This window comes from Lygodium microphyllum, chromosome 25, assembly GCF_053477565.2.
Source record: "Lygodium microphyllum isolate KBCC chromosome 25, Lygodium_microphyllum_v1.1.10, whole genome shotgun sequence".
Lineage (NCBI taxonomy): Eukaryota > Viridiplantae > Streptophyta > Polypodiopsida > Schizaeales > Lygodiaceae > Lygodium > Lygodium microphyllum.
Window position 1 is genome coordinate 60,904,481 of NC_141159.1, and position 17,459 is coordinate 60,921,939.

Genomic DNA, 17,459 nt, shown 5'->3' on the forward strand with positions numbered 1-17,459 from the left:
TAAAACTGGCCTCTTTCAGCCACCTGGCCTGCATGTCCTCTTTCCGCGTTTCCTACGCCCCAGCGTCTTACGTTTCGCGCTTTTCCTGCACTGTTGCACTTTTTGGGGGGGTGGAAAGCCTTGGATATCTCACCCCACCCCCCTTTTCCAAATTCCAACCATGCAAAACTTAAAAGGTACTCCTCTTTGGATTCCTTCCAAGCTCCAGCTTGCAGCCCTCTCTTTGGATTCCTTCTCTCTTTAGACTTTGATTGTTTGAACTTTGAACTTTGACCCTTCTCTCATCTACAAAAGGTACTCCTCTCCTCCATGCTTCCACACCAATTCAGCAAGCACTTACAAGTTACCATTCTCATCTTCCTCTTTCCCGCACCCTATCGAAGCATTTGCCATTCTCAAATCTCATCTCCCATCCACTCGGGCCTCTATCCCGCACCCTATCAAAGCATTTTCCATTCTCATCTCCCATTCCCTCTCTCTCACTCTTGCTCTTTCAACTTTACCCCAACCCTCGGGCCTCTCGAGTCTCCCTCCCTTTCAACTTTCAAGACTCAAGTTTCAAGAGTCGAGACTCAAGCATCTCTCTCTCTCTCTCTCTCTCTCTCTCTCTCTCTCTCTCTCTCTCTCTCTCTCTTTATTCGTCATTGGCACCATGACACGTGAGAAGCACGAGGCCTTCAATTTGCATGCGATCCATGTGGAGAGGAACACAAAGAAGTCCAACTCCCACCATTGGACATGCAAGTATTGCGGGAAGCGCTATACAAGTGGTGCAACTTGGCTTCTCCAACATCTTTCCAAGACGGGGAGGCAAGTTGCTCCATGCAAGGAGATCCCTCAAAACATTGCGGAGGAGATTCTTGCCAAGATGAGAGGGGGGATCCACAAGAGGAGAAGGAAGTGGCTTATCGGCACCAACTCCTATGCCTACTAACGAGGAAGCATCCAATGTAGGCGTATCTTCAAACGATGCAGGGGAGGCCTCTACCATTGGTGGTGGGGGCTCCACATCCGCATCCGGCTCCAGTAAAAGACAAAGAGTGGAGGCTCATGCGGTGCCGGAGAGACAATCGTCTCTCTCTCAAGCTCCCGGTCATGTGCATGGATCGGTTGCCTTTCTTAGAGAAAGGCAACGACTTGCGGACATTGAAATTGCACGCACGGTGATTAAGTGCAATCTTGTATTCAATGTCCTAAAGCAAGAGCAATGAAAGAAGATGATAAAAGCCATTGCCAATGTGGGTCCATGTAAAGGATGGACCACTATCACATACAACGACATGAGGACAAGAAAGATTAATGAAGAGAAAGAGAGGATTAATAGAGCTCTTGATCCTATTCAGGCCGCATGGATAAAATATGGTTACTCCATTCTCAACGATGGATGGAGTGATCGTAAGAAACGGGACATCATCAACATACTCGTCTCATGTCCACTCAGCACTTACTTTTTGTGGGCCATAGATACTGGCAAGAGGGGGAGAAAAAGGGGGGGCGCATTCATCTACCGCCACATTCGACAAACTATCATTGAGGTATACATTGCAATTTGCGTTTTAAATTTATTTCACTTTCTTTCATTATGATAATATCATGATTCATAATTGAAATTTGATTTATACATAACTTGTAATTTGTAAATTGTGGTTGTAGGTGGATCCCTCAAATGTGGTGCAAGTTGTTACGGACAATGCATCAAATTGTCGGTGCATGGGCCGGTGCATGGGCCGTTTGCTTGAGGCCGAGTTCCCTACAATTGTGTGGACTCCATGTGTAAGTCATTGTTTGGACTTGCTCGTGGAGGACATTGGGAAGCTCAAGTGGGTGAAGAGAGTGGTCCACAAAGCTACATCAATTATCACATTCTTCATGGTAAAGGTAAAGGTGCTTGCGATGTATCGTGAGCATAGCACACTGGAGTTGAAGAAGCCTTCTTCAACTCACTTTGCTTACATGTGGTTATTGTTGAAGCGCCTTTATGAGGTGCGGTCTGCCTTGCGCCAAACAGTGGTGTCCACTCTATGGAATGAGTGGGATGAGCATGAGATAGAGAAGGCCAAAGCCATGCAGCGCTTATGCCTTAATGAGCAGTTTTGGCAAAAAGTCCGTGCTGTTATCATTGTCGTGACTCCCTTTTATACCGTGTTACGTATGAGTGATTGTGAGGGGTCCACCATGGGCCTTCTCTTTCACTTCTTTAGGGCGGCATTGGCAGAGGCACGTGCTTGTACAGTGATCACAAAGACACAGCGTGCACATGTTTTAGAGATAGCAGAGAGGATATGGGCGTAGATGCATAAGCCCATCCATGGTTTTGCCGCATTGGTACATCCAGCCTACAAGTCACCGGCCGTCATGGATGATAGAGAGTTCCGTTCAGACCAGCTTGCTTATTTGACTCGTGTGGTCCCTGTTGATGACCACAATGCAGTGCTAGAGGAGCTAGGATACTATGCAGATCAGAGAGGGCATGTGGCTTCTATTCCTCCCACTTGTTGGAGGAGAGAGTCACTTGTGAAGCCTTTATTTTGGTGGCAAAACTTTGGATACGCACTGGAGACTCTTCAGCCCTTAGCCATGAGGGTCCTTGCCTAAGATTGCTCTTCAGGTGCATGTGAGAGAAACTGAAGTGTCTATTCTCTTATTCACACAAAGATTCGCAATCGGCTTAGCACACGACAGTTAGAGCGGCTAGTCTATTGCTACACTAACTTACGCATGATGAGGGCTATGATGAGCATAGGTAGTCCGAAGCGAGTAAAGTTTAAACACTTAACCATAGCATTTAAAATTTGTTGTTTTAACTTTTAAGCTTTGAACTTTGAAGTTTAAACTTTATACTTTACAATTTAGACTTTAACATTTACAATGAATCATGATCAATCTTACGTACATCACTGCATTGTGTAGGTAAATGTTGATACATTCAAGTTGACGGGCGACACTCTTCCGAGAGTACATAAGGAGGTGGACAAGGAGGAGATGATTTTTGCAAAGCTCTATAGAGAGCTTATAGCAGCAGATACTCGTGACACTCGCAGTCAGCGTGCTCGTGGGTGAGGAGTTCGAGCAGATGGTAGCAGGGACATGGTCATTCGACGCCCTCCATCATCGAGGAGGGGCGGTTTGAGTGGCTTGCAGACATATGTAAGGCGGGGTTCTAGTAGCTCACATCTTGTGCCTCATGATGACATCCCCCCCTTGCCTACACAACTGCCACCTAGGGAGCCATCATTTGATGATGATGATGACCTCATTAGTGAGGATGAGTATGAGTCTATCTCATCATCGTATGCCGAGGAGTCATCTTCGGACTCTCTTGATGAGCACTCAAATGGTTCTGATGATGATGATGATAGTGATGCCTCATCATAAATTCATCATTCATATGACATAGGTCTCTCTTTTTTTTTTTATCAGATATACTAGACTGTAGTTGTATGATGCATCGCATGTTTTCCATAGCCCATGCGACCGCGGTGGTCACCCTCATGTATTCATCTTATTCTGTAATGAAATGGCTATTTCCGCTTTAAACATGTATTCTATGATCTATCATTTAATATTTATGATTTTTGTTATTTTAAAAATCATCTTAATTTTTTTTCGTACTAATATCGTACCGTACCTTATAAAATCACAAGGTACCAATTAGTACCGTATTTTATCGTACTGTACCTTTCATACCTCACAAGTATGCTCGCCATTCCGTTTGTAGTAATTGTGTCCGCAGCGTTATTGGCAACTCCTGCCTCCGCAACCTTCATAGCTTGCTTCTTCGGGGCCATTGATTCCACGTAAATAAAATAGAAGGAACGAAGAAATTGAATTCAAGAGCTCACGGAGTATCCTTCTTGTCTTCTTGACGAGAAATTCTCGTGCTCGCCCTTCTCTTGCCCACTCCCTCTTGCTTTATACTCCTGAAAAGGGCCTCTTCTCTCTTGCTCCAACTACTCTCCATGGCTCCCGATGCCTCTTATTTATAGCTAAATTAGAGAAGAAGGGTTGTGGCTAAGAAGAAGAGCTTTTTATGGAAGGGATCTTGGCAAAATCAGCAATCTAAAGCTTCCAAGATGCAATCTAATGGTTCCGTTCACTCTGAAAGGGGGGTAAAACATTAAGACACCTCAGAATTCTTCCTGATCACTCCTCCTCCCCGTTCGAAGTGCTATTTATTGCCTATAAACTGCATTCGTAACGCACGCGATTTCGCCAATCCTTCTTTTTGCATGAAATCTCCAAAACTGGTTGAAAAAGCCACTTGCTTTTTTGCATAAAATCCTATTCAAAAAGTTTCCGTAGTTTTTTAGAATATTTACAATAAATAATTTTCAAAATATCAAAAATATACTAGTTTTTTCCAAAAATCTAGTATTTTTAAATCATCCATACTATAGACACTGACACTATTAACTAATATGGCTCATATCTCTTGTTCACGCGGTAACTTCTGTAACGGGTGGCTACAACCTTCTGAATCTAGAAAAACGTCGAGTTACAATCCTCGGATCTTTTTGCTCAAGACCTTCTCTATTTAATGATTTTAGAGTTCCTCCAGTCCATTCTACGAGAAATCGATAAGATTTTAAATCAAATTTGAGATATCACATCCGTTTCTTGGCGGTACGTTCTTAGTAGCCCATCAAGAGATATCCTAGGAAGCGTCGTCCGGGATTTTGATAAAACCCTCGGACTTTGCTATCTAGGCTCACCTGAGTCTACCCCGCACTGGAAGTTCCGGCCGCTCCCACAAGAAACGACCTGAGTTTTTCTAGTTCAATCTATTACTAGCGGCTAATTAGTATTAGCAGATTCTAAAGTGATGCGAATCAAGTTTTTTGGTTTTTAATGGTCCATCAAGTGCGATTTTTATTTCTTCTTAGGAAAACTGTTGGCTTTACCGAGACCACCCAAACATAGGTCTGGATCCGTTGAAGGTTCATCCTCCCACTTCTCTCGAGAGAGCAGTTTTAGTTATCTAATTACCTACCACTTTAGATTGAACATATAAAAACAGCTTCTTTGAATTATCTCCTAATACAAATTCGTTACATGCCCTTAATTCACAACATAAAAACATAATAAAGAAAATCCTTCTTAATAGTTCCTTTCAAAAAAATGACCTTTTACAAACATTTTCTTGTTCGAATGTATTATTCTCTCCAAGTTCTGTTCCCTAACTAGTATCGAAACTTCCAGACAATCTAGAAATCGAAGGGTAGTTGGCAATTCGTAAGAGCCTAAGGAGTTTATGACCAGAGCCCTTGGATATCCTCACCTCCTCCTACCGACTGGAGCTCCCTACGACAAGACCTTTCGCATCATAATTGGTCTAAATCCACTAATGCGAAACAAAAAAAAGAAAAACCCCTTGGAGTAGGTTTCATTCACGCTGGTCTTCGGAAGGTCTTGCGCCATCAAGAACACTGCCTCGGTCGGCATTCTGTGTTCACCGGAATACTGCCTCAGTCGACAATATGTACTTAATCATCTATCCTTTAGCCTGATGATTTTAGAAAAGATCAGTATCTAGCTTACAATCACAAGCATCTTATTTCGAATGCATTATACGTAAACTTTTTAACAAGTTTATTTCCAAGACAAATCTTTTATTTCCAAAAATAATAATATCGAGGCAAATTAGAATTAGTGGCAAAATAACTTCGAGACAAATCGGCATAAGTGAAAATACCTTCCAATAGTCTTTCTAGACTTCCTCTTCCTTGGAGATTAGTTTGGATTGAATTTAAGCAAGAATTTCATACTTGAGGATAACTCTCTTGGAGTTTGGTAGGTCTTTGCCCGCAATAAAAGAACATATTGGTTAGTTTAATTACGAACAGTATCACTTGGCAATTGCATCTCAAGGTCTCTTAAATACCGAGGATTAGCATCTGTTATTACCCCCATCAGAGATTTCTTTTTATCAACACAAAAATCAAAAATATGAAATCTTTTAGGAGACACATTACCTTCCTTGTACTCACTTAGATTCATCTTGTACAGACCCAAGTTACCCCTTGGAATTCGCAGTTAAGAATTCCTCAAAGAAATTATATGCAGGAATGGAATAAAATCTTGTTTTACGTGTGCAGCTTCTGTTGCCTATTCATCGGATAAAGGCCTGCTAGTTATTTTTATTTAAGAAAAATAGTACCTAAGGATCCATGACAAGTGTTTGATTGATGGTATTTGCGGCTTCGCTTGTAATCCCCGTACTCGTCATTCCATTTGTAGTAATTGTGTCCGCAATGTTATTGGCAACACTTACCTCCGCGATCTTCGTAACTTTCTTCTTCGGGGCCATGGTCTTTAATCGCGAGGTCGTAAAAATTTGAAATTTGGAGAAGGAGCTTGGGGGTAATTTAATTAACGGAATTTTTGATTGACCAAGGAAGAGAAAGAGGAAAAAGCAATCACCGAGACTTTTGAGAAATCGAGAATAGTCTTGATTCCACAAGGGAATAGGATAAAAGGGACAGAGGAATTGAATTCAAGAGCTCGCGGAGTATCCTTCTTGTCTTCTTGACAAGAAATTCCCGTGCTCACGCTTCTCTTGCTCCACTACCTCTTGCTCTATACTTCTGAGAAGGATCTCTCTTCTCTTGCTCCGACTGCTCTCCACGGCTCCCCATGCCTCTTATTTATAGCTAAATTAGAGAAGAATGGTTGTGGCTAAGAAAAAAAGCTCTTTATGAAAAGGATCTTGGCAAAATCAACAATCTGAAGCTTCCAAGATACAATCTGATGATTCTGTTGGCTCTGAAAGGGAGGTAAAACCCCAGGACACCTGATCAGAATTCTTCTAGATGACGACTCCTCCCCATTCGGAGTGTTGTTTGCTGCTTGTAAACTACGATCGTGATGCCCACGACTTAATTAAACCTTCTTTTTACATGAAATCTCCAAAACTGGCTGAAAAAGCCACTTGCTTTTTTTGCATGACACCCCATTCTAGAAGTTTTCATAGCTTTTAAGATATTTACAATAAATAATATCCAAAATATAAAAAATGTACTAGTTTTGTCCAAAAATCTAATATATCTAGATAATCCATACTATAGACACTGACACTAATGACTAATATGACTCATAACTCTCGTTCGAGTGGTAACTTCCGTGACAGGTGGCTACAGTCTTTGTCAATCCGGAAAAATGTTGAGTTACGTCTGGATTAACAACGACTATAACCACCTATCACAGAAGTTACCGCATGAACAAGAGTTATGAGCCATATTAGTCATTAGTGTCAGTGTCTATAGTATGGATGGTCCAGAAATACTAGATTTTATGACAAAACTAGCATATTTTTTATATTTTTTACATTATTTATTGTAAATATCCTTAAAAACTATGGAAACTTCTAGAATAGGGTGTCATGCAAAAAAAACAAGTGGCTTTTTCAGCCAGTTTTGGAGATTTCATGTAAAAAGAAGGATTGGCGAAATCACGCACGTCCCGATCACAGTTTACAGTCAACAAACAGCACTCCAAACCGAGAGAAAAAGAAGTGATCTGGAAGAATTCTGATCAGGTATTCTAAGGTTTTATCCCCCTTTCGAAGCCAATAGAACCATCAGATTGCATCTTGGAAGCTTCAGATTGCTGATTTTTCCAAAATCCCTTCCATGAAGAGCTCTTCTTCTTATCCACAACCCTTTTTCTCTAATTTAACTATAAATAAGAGGCATGGGAAGCCGTGGAGAGCAATCTGAGCAAGAGAGGAGAGGCCATATTGTGCTAAGAAATGCACTTAGCCACTTAAACAGCCCCAAAACATGCTTATTTTAGCCAAAACCCTAAAACAGAGAGCGGATTGAGAAAGTTAAGTGGGAGAGAATCTAGAACCCTAATTTTCTATAAATTGGCAGCCAGCCCTCCACTCTTTCACAATCTCGTTTTTGCAGGTTTTAGGTATTACCAGCTTGCTGCCCACATCCCAGTCATGAAGGACATCTCAGCCCTTGCTGTCCATCACTGTTCCCTATTGTCTGGCACATGTTTCCAACCCTCCACACGCTAATTGCTGTTATTTCTGCCTGGCGACTGACTGTTGTTCATTTGCATTGCTGTCGTACAGCCTGCCACACCAGCAAACTTCTGTGTTTGCAGGCTCCAGCTGCCGCCCTGACAGTTTTCTCTCTCTTATTTGCAGTCGTTGCAGTCTTTCTCTCCCTTGCAGGCTCCGTTTTTAGTCCTCTCTCCTGCAGGTTGTCCTGCCTACGTTTTCAATCTCTCTCTCTCCTGCAAGCTCCGTTTTTAGTCTTTCCCTCTCTTGTAGGCTGTCCTACCTGCGTTTTTAGTCTTTCTCTCTCCTGCAGTCTCCGTTTTTAGTCCTTCTCTCTCCTCACTGCTGTCTGCATCAGATCCAACTTCTCACTGCTGCGTTTGCTAGTGTTTGACATCCGGAGACTGCCTTGCTGCGATTCGGGATCCGTTCAAAGTACGGCACACTCTCCAGCTCATTACCCCTACCCTGATCCTAGAGATATAGGAGTTCAAGGTTCACTATTCATTCACTGCATAGTGTGTTTGCTGCATGAGCATCGTATTATTAGTAGTCGTATCATTTCATTTATTCACTGTGTTCATTGTCTCTGAGTTACTCTAACCCTAACCCTAACTCTGTTCCTTTTATCAATCCGTGCTTTGTCGTACGATTTTTGTTTATGTTGCTGTGTTAGGGTATTTTTCTTTACATGGTATCAGAGCCTAGTATTCTCTGAGAAACCTAGGCTTTTGATCTGAAAGCTCTTCGCAAAAAGCAAGAACAATAGTAGATTCAAATGACTTCGAATACATCAACACCAATTCAATCTCCAGATTAGTCTATGCCAAGAACCGAGCAAGAGTGGGCCGATCAACTTGCTCCACAAAGTTACGACATAGTGGGAGAAATATCTGAGTACATGAAAGAAAAGATAGGCAAGCTGACCTCTGAGGAATATAAACTAATCATAGTCTATCGACAAAAGAAGATTGAGGAGCTCGACCGAAGGATTGCCCTTCAAGAAAAGCTTCTAAATGAAGGTATGCATGGATTTCACTCTTCAGATGTTGCGTGTAAGTCTGATGATGTTGCAGGACTGTCGAGACCTCCATCAAGGATGGGGCCCCCTCTTGGAGAGCAAGATCTGGAGTATGTTCCATTTTTTCAGACTCGTCCGTCCTCTTCGATGCAAGGTACTTTTGATTCGTCTTTTGTGCCTTCTTCTTTTACCTCTTCTATTTTACAATATACTGGTGGAGATCATGTGAAAGAAAGAGTCCAGTCTATTGACTACGGAAAAGGTCTTCTAGAGGATCAATTCTTGTATGTTAACACACGTCGCGGGGATTATAAGAAAAAGCCAAGTAACTCTTCTTCTGTCCTTCCTTCTTTTCCATCTACTTCACATAATCAGATTGAATTTGGTGTTCCTTTCACTTCATTACATGGTGTATCATCATCTTCACAGTTTCATTTTCAGTCTTTGAATGATAAAAATGAACAAAAAGAATTTGCACCTCATACATCTCACTTTCAAAACCCACCCATCCCACCACATTCTTCCACTACTTCACCACTTCCATTTACACCATTTACATTTCCATTTTAGACACCTCATGTCGCACCGCACATTACACCGGGGGATTATGGAAACATAGGCACGTCCTTTAGGACCTCATCCTTCCCTCAGCCGGGTGGTGTTCCACCTACCTCATACACACTTTCGGGATCATTGCAGCCTGGATATCCCACTCAGTCTCTCCCGAGTGTGGATCAGTTGCCTCCACAATTTGCCTCCATGGCATTGCCTAGTGGACCTTCTGGTCATAATGCTGTGTCCTAGCCTTACTTTAGACAAGGCTACTATGTCCCAGTGCCTCCACCTATACCGGCACCTTATGGAAACATTCATGTTCCAGTGCCTCCGCATCAATCGGCACTCATTGGACACTCACAGCCTACTTCTGCCTACCTACCTCTTCCCCCTCCTTACTCTTATCAGACACTCTCACCTCCACCATCTTTCCCACCATCATCTTACTCCACCCACCTGATACCTCATGGTTCTAGCTCATCTTTTGCCAAGAATGCATTTAATGACAAGACTCGTTTTAACGCGTCAAACTTTACTACTTGGTTGAATTTGATGAGACATGTCCTTGATTCACAGAACCTATGGGATCTAGTGCAGGGGTTGAAATCCCAATCCGATCCCGCATTTGTTCCATACGAGGTCGTCTGCTCATGGAAGGCTAGGAATGCCTCCGCTATTGTCGAGCTGATGCAGGGCTTATTGCCAAAGTTTCATTCTCAGCTTCAACATTTTGACTTAGTGTCAGAGCAATGGGCACACTTGACTGACCGCTATGCGGCTCGAGATAGGACCCGTCGTATTAATCTTGACCATGAGCTTCAACTTTTCAAAATCAATGATTGGGATGATTTGAAAGTCAAGTTGGCTGAGTATCGATGCCTCCTTGCTAAATTCTCCACTACGGGCACTCCCAAGTTCTCTAACGATCAGGTCACATTGTTCCTAAATAAACTCCCCAAGAAATACTTCAATTTTGTGGAAGGAATAGTTTCAAAGCCTACCATGCCTACATTCTATGAATCTGAGTGTCAGTTGTTACATTATGCACGTTTGTTCGATCAGTTTTATATGAATTCCTCTTCAGAGGGGACTCTTCTTGCTCATTCTCAGAAAGGGCAACAAGGGAAGGACAAAGTAAACCAAACCTCCACTCAAAATCAAAATCAAACTCAAAAGCTAAATCAATCTGGGGATTCTCAAGGAAACTCCCAGTCACAACTCAAATCTGGGTGGCAGAATGTACCCAAAAAGAATAGGTATTGTCAACATTGTCAAAAGGCTGGCCATTTTGACGACAAGTGTTGATCAAAGACACGAGGCACAGCACCGAAACCTAAATCTCAAACCCCCGCCCCTCAGTCGAGCAACCCCCAGCAGGGGAGGCAAGGAGATGGCAAGGGGTAGTTTAAATGTCAAACTCACATTGCCACCACACAGTCATCTCAGTTGACAACGTTCTCAACTCCAGAGGGCTTGTTTGACTGGTCTGCAGAGGCCCATATCGTCTCTATAGAGACATCAGATGCGAGTCTCGTCCACATCTGTGAGTTGCCTCCCGACGAGGTTACTGCAGAGGCCCACTCGTCACAGCCGAGCACTTCAGCTCCAGTTTGGATTGTGGACAGTGGAGCTACACATCACATGACTCCTATAGAGAACATTTTCCGTACCCGAGCCCCTACAGCCAGGCGGGTCCGTGTAGGAAACAACTCCTCGGTCAAGATTCAAGCTCAAGGTTGCATCAGTTTTGCCACTGACAAGGATCTGGATTTGGCTTCGCTGGACAATGTATATCATGTCCCTCAGCTTGGGGTGAACTTGTTATCTATTCAGCAGCTTTGCCGGTTAGGGCGAGCAGTTTTCTTTACAGTGACCACAGTCGAGGTTTTTGACTCTCTGACTGGTTTAGTGATTGCTCGCGGTGAGACACAGCCTAATGGCCTATACCACATAACACTTTCTGACCGAGCCAACCGCCGAAGGCTCCGTGTTTCATAGCTTCCAGGCCTTAGCCACATCTCGGGAGCCTGTGCACAATGAACGTCTTTGGCATTTTCGCTTAGGGCATCTAGGTTATGACTCACTTTATGAGTTGTCACGCCGTGAGCTGGTTGAGAGCCTTCCACACCTGAAGCTAGCTCAAGATGTCTGTAAAGCTTATCAGCTCAGGAAGCAACACCATACCCCATTTCCTCAGCAATCTACACATAGAGCTGAGGATCCTCTTAGACTGGTTCACGTTGATCTTTGTGGGCCGACATCCACTGCTCCTTTGAACGGCGCATTGTACTTCTTTTTTATAGTGGATGATCATTCTCGATACATGTGGGTGTACTTCCTCAAGCATAAGTCAAATGCTTTCACATATTTTTCTGCTTGGGTACTGCTAGTTCATAACCAGACTCGTCGTCGTGTTGGGTGCATGGGGGTGATAGCGGTGGTGAGATTATCTCTCAGGAGTTTTCCGAGTTTCTACAGAAGCATGGCTCCCCCTCTCAGAATGGAGTCGTAGAGCGTAAGAACCGCACAGTCATGGAAATGGCACGCTCTATGGCAGCAGAGCTTCCTGAGCGCCTTTGGGTCAAGGTTGTTAACACTTCGATGTACATCCTCCACCGGTACCCGACTGCAGCTCTTCCTCAAAAGACCCCGTATGAGGCATTTTTTTGGCTCTCGGCCTGTTATTTCCCATTTCAGAATCTTTGGGTGTCGTGCGTTCACACGACCAGTGGCCATGCCTTTTGATCCTATTGTCCACTTGTCGAAGGATATCCTAGGACAGCCCTTCGATGCACACACCTATCGTTCTGTTGTAGAAAAACTTCTTTGGTTAATTCACACTAGGCCAGATTTAGCTTACTCAGTTAGCATACTCAATCAGTATTTCACAGCACCTAGAATGTCACATTGAATTACATGTCTTCATGTGTTGCGTTATTTGCGGTGTACTTTTTCTTATGGCTTAACATATGGTTCTGGTTTATGTTTGCAAGGGTACACTGATTCTGATTGGGCAGGAGATCCTGACACCCTGCATTCTCATGGCGGCTACCTCTTTGCCTTGGGCACGGCTCCCATTTCTTGGTTCAGCCGTAAGCAAGAGATGGTAGCGGCTACCTCTTTGCCTTGGGCACGGCTCCCATTTCTTGGTTCAGTCGTAAGCAAGAGATGGTGGCGGTTTCCACGGCCGAGACTGAGTACCGGGCTCTCTTCGATGGCACCACCGAGGCCATCTATCTGAGGAGTTTACTGGCGACGCTTCATTTTCCATGTAACTCTCCCACAGTTGTCTACTGCGACAACCAGAGTGCCATTGCCCTTGCGGGCAATCCGATCATCACACCACACGGACACGACATATAGGAATCCACTTCCACTTTTCCAAAGAGCAGGTTGAGCTAGGCACTATTCGCCTAGAGTTTGTACCTTCATCAAATAATTTTGCAGATATCTTGACCAAAGTGGTCAATCAGCCGATTCTTCAGTACCTGCTACCCAAGATCAACTTCGATACACCCTCCCCTACTTCTTTAGCTTGACGGGAGAGAGTGCTTCCCTCTTGCTTTCCCTTCCAGTTTGAGAGGGGGCGGCTCCTACTCTTGATTGTGACAGTGATGATGCTTACAGTTTTTTAAACATTACATTCACTTATTCTTTTGTATTGTATTATGGGCATTTGTAACTTCATCCACACTATCTGGATGACCTGATTGTAAAAGGACATTTGGACAAGTGACCACTTCCCCTGCGAGGACACTGTCCCAGTGGCACCGTTGTATAGCATATTGCATGAGCATGACATCTTGCATCTCCCTTTGTATTACCCTATGCATTGGCATTCTGTTCATCTCAACATGCATCTATGCACATTTATCCCTTTTCGGTCTTTTGGAGTGGTCAACTCTAGGATCCACCATATTCGTAGCATAACACATGGCAGTTCTCCTAAAGGCAGTTTCCCTACCCTTGCTTGCTTGCTTGCTTTTGCTTGTCTTACTAAGCCCACCGTTTTTTTTGCCTCTCACATATTCAACACATGATTGGCATACACTCACTTTTCTCATCCTTAGACACTCATCCTAGTCAATGCGAGGGATTGGCTTGCTAGTTTTGTGAATACCTTGGGTTTAAAACTCTCTTTATCTTTTCCTATCTGTCACTTAATCAGCCGCTGCCCCTATATTACTTATGTATTTTCAAAACACTTTCCAAAAAAAAAAACAAAACAAAACAAAACAAAACAAACAAGTCCATTGTTGATTCCATCCGCCTTTGTAGGACTTGGTAGGCCCTTGGGCAGCCGTCGAGCACCCTTGGTTTGATGACCTTACCTCTCTGGCGTGATCACTTGGGCTCCCTTTGTAAGATATCCATCGCCTCTGTAGTCTTGGTAGGCCACTGGGCAACCGACGTGCACCTTTTGTCCAACGCCTTGACTGCTTTGGGGTGGGATGCCTTGGGATAAATCAAAATTTAGGCTGGCCTACTTTTCTCGCTCTACTTTGGGCCTCAAAGGGGGTGTTGTGCTAAGAAATGCAGTTAGCCACTTAAACAGCTCCAAAACATGCTTATTTTAGGCTTATTTTAGCCAAAACCCTAAAATGAAGAGCAGATCGAGAAATTTAAAGTGGGAGAGGATCTAGAACCCTAATTTTCTATAAATTGGTAGCCAGCCCTCCACTCTTTCACAATCTCGTTTTTGCAGGTTTTAGGTGTTACCAACTTGCTGCCCACACCCTGCTCACGGAGGACATCTCAGCCTTTGCTGTCCATCACTCTTCCCTACAGTCTGGCGCCTATTTCTAGCCCTCCACACAGTGATTGTTGCTGTTTCTGCCTGGCGCCTGATTGTTGTTCATCTGCACTGCTGTCGTACAGCCGGCCACACAAGCAAACTGTTGCATTTGCAAACTCCAGTTGCCACCCTGATAGTTTTCTCTCTCCTGTCTGCAATCGCTACAGTCTTTCTCTCTCCTACATGCTGTCCTGTCTGCATTTCCAGTCTCTCTCTCCTACAAGCTGTCCTACCTACGTTTTCAATATTTCTCTCCTGCAGGCTCCGTTTTTAGTCTTTCTCTCTCCTGTAGGCTGTCCTACTTGCGTTTTAGTCTTTCTCTCTCCTGCAAGCTCCGTTTTTACTGCTGTCTGCATCAGATCCAGCTTCTCACTGCTGCGTTTGCTGGTATTCGACATCCAGAGGCTGCCTTGCTACGATTCGGAATCCATTCAGAGTACGACACACTCTCCAGCTCATTACCCCTGCCCTGATCCTAGAGATGCAGAAGTTCGAGGTTCAGTATTCATTCACTACGTAGTATGTTTGTTGTATGAGCATCGTATTATTAGTAGTCATATCATTTTATTTATTCACTGTGTTCATTGTCTCTGAGTTACTCTAACCCTAACCCTAACTGTGTTCTTTTTATTAGTCTGTGCTTTGTCGTACGGTTTCTGTTTATGTTTCTGTGTTAGGATATTTTTCTTTACAAGCCCTTCTCAAGAGTATAGAGCAAAAGGAAGTGGGGCAAGAGAAGCGCAAGCACGAGAATTTCTCATCAAGAAGACAAGGAGGATACTCTGCGAGCTCTCGAGTTCAATTCCTCCGTCCTTTCTATTCTATTTCCTTGTGGAATCAAGACTATTCTCGATTTCTTAGAATTCTTGGTGATTGCTTTTCCCCCTCCCCCCCCCCCCCGATCAATCTAAATTCTGTCAATCAAATTACCCCCAAGCTCCTTCGCCAAATTCCCATTTTTTGCAATCTCGCAATTAAAGACCATGGCGCCGAAGAAGAAATCTATGAAAGTCGCAGAGGCAAGAGCTATCAATAACACTGCGAACATAAATACTACAAACGGAATGACGAGTACGGGGATTACAAATGAAGCCGCAGATACCATCAACCAAGCACCCGTCATGGATCCTCAGATACTATTTTTTTCTAAATAAAAACAACTAGCAAGCCTTTATCCCATGAATAGGCAACAAAAGCTGCATGCATAAAATAAGATTTTATTCGATTCTTGCATATAATTTCTTTGAGAAATTCTTAATCGCGAATTCCAAGGGATAACTTGGGTCTGTACAAGATAAACCTAAGCGAGTACAAGGAAAGTACTGTCCCTAAAAGATTTCATATTTCTGATTTTTGTGTTGATCAAATAAAATCTCTGATGGTAATAACGGATGCAAATCCTTGATATATAAGAGACCCTGAGATGCAATTGCCAAATGATACTGTTCATAATTAAACTAAACAATATTTTCTTTTATTGCAAACAGAGACCCACAAAACTCCAAGGGAGTTATCCTCAAGTATTAAATTCTTGCATAAATTCAATCCAAACTAATCCCCAAGGAAGAGTAGGTCCAAGAAGACTATTGGAAGATATTGCCACTTATGCTCATTTGTCTCGAAGTTATTTTGCCACTTATACTAATTTGCCTTGATGTTATTATTTTTGGAAAGAAAAGATTTGTCTTGGAAATAAACTTGTTAAAAAGTTTATGTGTAATGCATTCGAAATAAGATATTTGTGATTGTAAGCTAGGTACTTGTCATGAGGACATGTATTTTTGAAAGCTCGCTTAACATATGGATTAATTTTTAATCACATGATTAAATAAATGTTGCACATGTGAGGTGTAACTAGGATTAAAGTAAATTTAAGAGTCACGGAATGTCAAAGGTAAAAGTTGCTACAAGTTATGCCGCACATATACTTGCTGATATCTGGTGCCAGTTGTTGACCTAGGTCATTCATTTCGTCATAAGTGTTAGTTGGCAACAATAGAGAAGTGACGTTTAATGGTACCTAACGCCAATCTAATCATCAAAGATAGTGCAGAGACATTCGGGAATGAAAGTTGCCTTGCCAATTTAATTATTGGCTAGTCAAATTATTTTTTCAAAGCATCGAAATAATTATTAGATTAATTTTTAGTATTTAAATATTAAAAATTAATATTTAATTATAGATAATACTGAAAAAACCATTTGGGAAGACTGTCACTTGTTAGAAATGCCCATGTAAGACTGAAAAACATCTTTAGAGACTAAAGAGAGGCATTTTTAGTGTATTCAGTCTGCAAGAGAGAGAAAGAAGATACTGTTGGTCTAATTTGCAAGCATTGGAGGACCTTCTGAGACAACCAAGGGCAACAAAAGACTGATCAACAATAGGTGACGGCATGTACAGGCTGTTGAGATAGAGCAACAGCAGTAAATGATTGATTTTCTTCAGTTCTTTGCATCTACAAGCTATTGAGACAAGGCAACAGCAGTAAATGACAGATTTTCTTCAGTTCTTCGCGAAGAAAGTCCGACTTTTCTCTCTTTACAGCTTTCTCTCTCATCTCTTAGCCATTTCACAGCCTTGCTACGAAGATCTCAACATTTGGACCCTTGGAGACTGATAAATTTCAGATTTCTCTATTGTAAACCCTAATTTGCAGCAGAAATTAGGGTTTAGCAGCAGCCTTGGGAAGCATGCCAGAAATTGGAAGCTCCAAGACTTGGATTTTTCAGGACTGAAGGTGAATTTCAGCTGAATACAGGTGGAGGACTAGCCAGCCATTGAATTTGGGGCATTTTCATTGTCTATGAAGTGGGTGAAGGCCAATTAAGTGCCCAAATCAAGGGGCAAAATAGATTAAAAACTTGCTGGTCACTTTGAACAGCAAGGGGATTTTGGATTCGAAGGGGATTGGGAGAATCCCATTGTAAATCAATTTTTTCTTCCATAAAGCTAAAGAAATACCGAAAGGGGCGCCAATTTTGGGGCCAATCGGATATGCATTGTCCAAGATCAGTAGGTAAATTTTTATTTTCAGATTTGCATTTATTGTTTACTCTTGTAATTAAGTTGTAATCAG

At 42.6% G+C, this 17,459-nt stretch overlaps 1 protein-coding gene and 1 pseudogene across 4 annotated transcripts in view; one reads left to right on the top strand and one right to left on the bottom strand.

Annotated features, from left to right (window-relative positions):
- Positions 1–17,459, bottom strand: part of LOC148014284 (uncharacterized) — a 69,805-nt gene that overhangs the window by 35,022 nt on the left and 17,324 nt on the right. The gene's annotated exons all lie outside the window — the stretch shown is intronic.
- LOC148014285 (uncharacterized) lies at positions 1,482–3,375 on the top strand (annotated as a pseudogene).